The sequence below is a fragment of the Cervus canadensis genome, chromosome X (genome assembly GCF_019320065.1).
Source record: "Cervus canadensis isolate Bull #8, Minnesota chromosome X, ASM1932006v1, whole genome shotgun sequence".
Lineage (NCBI taxonomy): Eukaryota > Metazoa > Chordata > Mammalia > Artiodactyla > Cervidae > Cervus > Cervus canadensis.
Genome location: NC_057419.1, coordinates 37,971,660 through 37,977,659, shown reverse-complemented (window position 1 = coordinate 37,977,659; position 6,000 = coordinate 37,971,660). Strand labels below are relative to the sequence as shown.

The 6,000-nt window shown below is 37.6% G+C and overlaps 1 non-coding gene and 1 pseudogene across 1 annotated transcript; both read left to right on the top strand.

Annotated features, from left to right (window-relative positions):
* Positions 1–1,016: 1,016 nt before the first annotated feature.
* LOC122434661 lies at positions 1,017–1,459 on the top strand (annotated as a pseudogene).
* Positions 1,460–4,882: 3,423 nt separating this feature from the next.
* On the top strand, positions 4,883–5,010 carry LOC122436203. Its single transcript, XR_006267960.1, has one exon. It is a non-coding gene; the product is annotated as a small nucleolar RNA SNORA40 (small nucleolar RNA).
* Positions 5,011–6,000: the final 990 nt, after the last annotated feature.

Here is a 6,000-nt window from a genome sequence, read left to right as displayed (position 1 = left end):
TTTGTTGGCAAAGTAATGTCTCTGCTTTTTAATATGCTACCTAGGTTGGTCATAACTTTCCTTAGGGAAATGCAAATCAAAATCACAATGTGATACAACTTCATACTATTAGAGGTGGCTATGACTAAAAATGAAAAATAACAAGTGTTGGTGAGGATGTGAAGAAATTAACGAGACTAAGAAACTAGATTAGAACTTAACTTGACTAAGAAATCGACTAGCACTCTAGTCAATTAATTTATGACAAAGGAACAAAGAATGTACTATGAAGAAAGTACCAGTCTCTTCAATAAATGGTGTTGGGGAATTTGGACATTCACACTTGAAACTGGACCACTATATTATATCATACACAAAAATTAACTCAAAATGGTTAAAGACTTAAATGTAAGACCTAAAACTATAAAACATCTAGAAGAAAATATAGGTGGGAAATATAGGAGGTAGATCTCCTTAACATCGGTTTTGATGATGATGATTTTTTTTAGTCTGATAGCAAAGACAAAAGCCACAAAGGCAAAAGCAACAAGTGAGACTACATCAAGCTAAAAATCGTGTGCACAGCAAAATAAACCATCAACAAAATAAAAAGGCATCCTATTGAATGAGGAAAATAATTACAGGAGGGAGGGGATATATGTATACATATAGCTGATTCACATTGTTGTATAGCTGAAACTAATACCACATTGTAAACCAATTAACTTCAATTAAAAAGAAAGAAAATAATTACAAGTCATATATCTGAAAAATATTTAATACAAAGAACACATACAAGTCAACAGCAAAAAAAAAGTCTCATTAAAAATGGGCAAAAGGTCTGAATAAGATATTTTTCCAAAGAAGACAAAAGGTGGCCAACAGGTACATGAAAAAATGCTCAACATCAGTAATCATCATGGATGCAATTCAAAACCACAGTGGGATAGATATCACCTCACACTTGTTAAAGTGACTATCATGGATATACTTCTTTTCTGGCCAGGTCTCTTTTCTCTGATAACGCTCTTGCAAACATGGTGAACATTTCCAAAGTCCGTTGGACTTTCTGTTAGAAGTATGGCAAGTACCAACCTCACAAAGTGACACAGTACAAGAAGGGCAAGGATTCTATGTATGCCCAGGGAAAGCGGCGTTATGACAGGAAGCAGAGTGACTATGGTGGGCAGACTAAGCCGATTTTCCAGGAAAAGGCTAAAACTACAATGTAGATTGTATTCGGGATTGAATGCATTGAGCCCAACTGCAGATCTAAGAGAATGTTGGCTATTAAGAGATACAAGCATTTTGAGCTAGGAGGAGAAAAGAAGAAAAAGGGCCAAGTGGTCCAGTTTTGAGCTTCATATTTTATTATGAAGACAATAAAAATTTGAGATTTTTTTACTTAAAAAAAAAGACTATTACAATCAAACAAAAAACAAGTAATAACAAGTGTTGGCAAAGACGTGGAAAAAATAGAACCCTTGTGCACTGTTGGTAGGAACGTAAATTGATGCAACCACTATGGAAAAACAGTATAGAGGTTACTCAAAAAATTAAAAATAGGACTACTATATGATCCAGCAGTTCCACTTCTGGGTATTTTAATTTTTATTTATTTAATTTTATTTTCCTGCTGCACTGCTTGGCATGTGGGATCTTAGTTCCCCAACCAGTGATCAAATCAGAGACCCCTGCATTGGAAGCACGGTCTCAATCACTGGACAGTCAGGGAAGTCCTATCTACTTCTGGGTATTTATCCAAAGAAAACAAAAACACTAATTTGAAAAGATATATACACCCCCATGTTCACTGCACCATTATTTACAATAACCAAGATATGGAAACAATGTAACTATCCACTGATAGATGAAGTGATAAACAAATTATATATATATATATATATATATATTTCAGCCATAAAAGAATGATATCTTGAAATCTGCAACAACATGGATGGACCTAGAGGGAAGTGAAACAAGTAGGACAGAGAAAGACATATAGAGTATGATCTTACCTATGTGTGTAATCTGAAAATAATAACAACAAAAATCCCCAAGCTTAGAAATACAGAGATCAGACTGATGGTGGCAAGAGGCAAAGAGGGGTTTTAAGAAGTGGGGGGCAGGGGTTGGGAGGAATGCATAAACTTTTTAAAGTTTAAATAAATTGTATAAGTTTTTTAAAAAGGAAATTGGAACTTTTGTACATTGCTGATGGAAATGTAAAATGCTTGTAGCTGCTGTGGAAAATAGTTTGGTAGGGTCTCAGAAATTTAAATATAGAAATACCACATGATACAAAAACTTCACTCCTAAGTATTCAGTTCAGTTCAGTCGCTCAGTCATGTCCAACGCTTTGTGACCCCATGGACTGCAGCATGCCAGGCTTCCCTGTCCATCAGAAACTCCCAGAGTTTACCCAAACTCATGTCCATTGAGTCAGTGATGCCATCCAACCATCTCATCTTCTGTCATCCCCTTCTCCTCCCACTTTCAATCTTTTCCAGCATCAGTGTTTTTTCAAATGAGTCAGTTCTTCGCATCAGGTAGCCAAAGTATTGGAGCTTCAGCTTCAACATCAGTCCTTCCAATGAATATTCAGGACTAATTTCTTTTAGGATTGACTGGTTTGATCTCCTTGCAGTCCAAGGGACTCTCGAGTCTTCTCCAACACCACAGTTCAAAAGCATCAGTTCTTCATCGTTCAGCTTTCTTTATAGTCCAATTCTCACATCCATACGTGACTACTGCAAAAACCATAGCCTTTAGTAGACGGACCTTTGTTGGCAAAGTAATGTCTCTGCTTTCTAAAATGATGTCTAGGTTGGTCATCACTTTCCTTCCAAGGAGCAAGCGCCTTTTAATTTCATGACTGCAGTCACCATCTGCAGTGATTGTGGAGCCAAAAAAAATAAAGTCTGCCACTGTTTCCCCAACTATTTGCCATGAAATGATGGGACCAGATGCCATGATCTTAGTTTTCTGAACGCTGAGTTTTAAGACAACTTTTTCACTCTCCTTTTTCACTTTCATCAAGAGGCTCTTTAGTTCTTCACTTTCTGCCATAAGGGTGGTGTCATCTGCATATTTGAGGTTATTGATATTTCTCCCAGCAATCTTGATTCCAGCTTGTGCTTCATCCAGCCCAGCGTTTCTCATGATGTACTCTGCATGTAAGTTAAATAATCAGGGTGACAATATACAGCCTTGACATACCTCTTTCCCTATTTGGAACCAGTCTGTTGTTCCATGTCCAGTTCTAACTGTTGCTTCCTGACCTGCATACAAATTTCTCAAGAGGTAGGTCAGGTGGTCTGGTATTCCCATCTCTTTAGGAATTTTCCAGTTCATTGTGATCCAAACAGTCAAAGGCTTTGGCATAGTCAATAAAGCAGAAATGGATGTTTTTCTGGAACTATCTTGCTTTTTTGATAATCTAACAGATGTTGGTAATTTGATCTCTGGTTCCTCTGCCTTTTCTAAAACCAGCTTGAACATCTGGAAGTTCATGGTTCAACGTTCTGTTGAAGCCTGGCTTGGAGAATTTTGAGCATTACTAGCATGTGAGATGAGTGCAATTGTGTGGTAGTTTGAGCATTCTTTGGCATTGCCTTTCTTAGGGATTGGAATGAAAACTGACTTTTTCTAGTCCTGTGGCCACTGCTGAGTTTTCCAAATTTGCTAGCATATTGAGTGCAGCATATGCAGGTCAGGAAGCAACAGTTAGAGCTGGACATGGAACAACAGACTGGTTCCAAATATGGAAAGGAGTACGTCAAGGCTGTATATTCCCACCTGGCTTATTTACCTTATATAGAGTCCATCATGCGAAATGCCAGGCTGGATGAAGCACAAGCTGGAATCAAGATTGCCTGGAGAAACATCAATAACCTCAGACAGGCAGTTGGATGGTGAGAGGGTAACAGGCAGGAAGGCCAGGGGTCTCCAAACGGAAGAAATAGGCTGCAAGTGCCAGACATTTTTATCTCTCTTAAGCGGCAGGAAGAAACAAACTATAGATCTATTTTTTCCTTCTCTATACAAATTTAAAAGGAGGTTTCACTTAAAATGCTGTGTTGCTATGACACCTGGTTTCACCTGAAGCTAACTATTCTCAAAACCTTGAGTTAACCAATACATTTTTTCTTATAGAAATGTTTGTCTTAAGCTATGTTAATGTACCCCAGACTCTGTCTTCAAGTTGGTTCCGCCAAATGGCTCAACCTACTTGACAAACCAGTATGTTATACTCAGATATTGTTCCCCTAATCTATGTAAATGAAACTATTTGCGTGGTAATCTGCCCTTCTACAAGATTCAAGTCAATTGTTTTATGGCCTGGGATGAATTATCTGGTGTCATTCTAAATTTTAAGACATTCCTTTCTTTTCATTAATAGACTGCAAGTGACTATATAACATACAGCTGAAGACTAGCAGGGGGTACTCTTTCTGCCCCCTTCTGATGACTATGTCAGAAGCTTTCTCTATCTCCTTTATACTTTAATAAAACTTTATTACACAAAAGCTCTGAGTGATCCAGCCTCGTCTCTGGCCCCGGATTGAATTCGTCTCCTCCGGAGGCCAAGAATCCTGGCATCTTATTGTTCAGCAACAATCTTTCAATGGCATCACTGACTCAATGGACATGAGTTTGAGTAAGCTCTAGGAGTTGGTGATCACAGGGAAGCTTGGCATGCTGCAGTCTATGGGGTCGCAAAGCGTCGGATATGACTGAGCCACTGAAATGAACTGAGAAATGACTCAAGTGTCCATCAACAGATGAATGAATAAATAAAATTTGGTATATACATGGAATGGAATATTATTCAGCCATAAAAAGGAATAACATTCTAATATATGTTACAATAAATATGAATCTTGAAAACATGCTAAATGATAGCACTTGTGTTTGTTTTTGTTTAATTTGTGGACAAAGACTTAACAGACAAGTGCAAAAGTAAGTCCTCTTTTGCAACCCACAACTCATTGTTCAGTATGAGTTTTGATACAGATAAGAAGGAACATGATCCATAAAATGGGTGTGTATTGATGAGCATAAAGATTGCTTCCAGGGCTATAAAGTTAAATAAGCTTTTAAATTACCAGCTGTATTGATCCTAGTACTCAGTTTTAATGTTGACATAAAACAAACGAAGATGGGCTCCTCTTTTTAGGCTTTTATCTTCGGAATACAGTGTCTGGATTTTCCAAAGGTATTGGCATATCCTAATGATCTCTGTCAAGTTCTAGGGTGTGATAACATAGGAATTAATATCATTTGAACTTGATAAGCTTTTAGAGAACTAGACATCCCATCTCCTGACCCTAAACAGGAACCTATAGTGAACTGCTTGAGGAAATTGGATCTTAAAGATTACAGGTGGCAAACTTTGAAGTGCACTCCACTGAAGATCAGAGAGGCCCAACTAAAACAACTGTGGCAAGCATCACAGCTGTGGATTGAGCAGAACTTTTTGTAGGGCTGCCTTGAAGGTGACAACTTTGGAGGAACTATGGTGACTGGCAGTGGAAAGAATCAGGACGTGTGAAAATCCTTAAAAATTTATTGACTTAAATAACTTTGCCTATGTTATGAATAAAAAGAAACCTTTGTGCAGAAAACATGCTAAATGAAATAAGAGAAAAATTCAAATATTGTACAATTACACTCATATAAGTTACCTACAATAGGCAAATTCATACAGACAGAAATTAGAACAGTTTACCAGGTCTGTTGGAAGGGACAATGGAGAATTATCATTTAATAGGAACAGAGTTTCTCTTTAGGATGAGAAAGTTCTGGAAATAAATAGTGGTAAAGGTTATACAATATTGTGAATATACTTAATGTCAACGAATTGTGTGCTTAAAACGCTAAATTTTGTTATATATATTTGCCATAAAAAAGCAAAAAGAAGGGCTTCCCTGGTGGCTGAATGGTAAAGAATCCACCTGTCAACGCAGGAGACATGGGGTCGATCCCTGGTCCAGGAAGATCCCACATGCCATGGAGCAA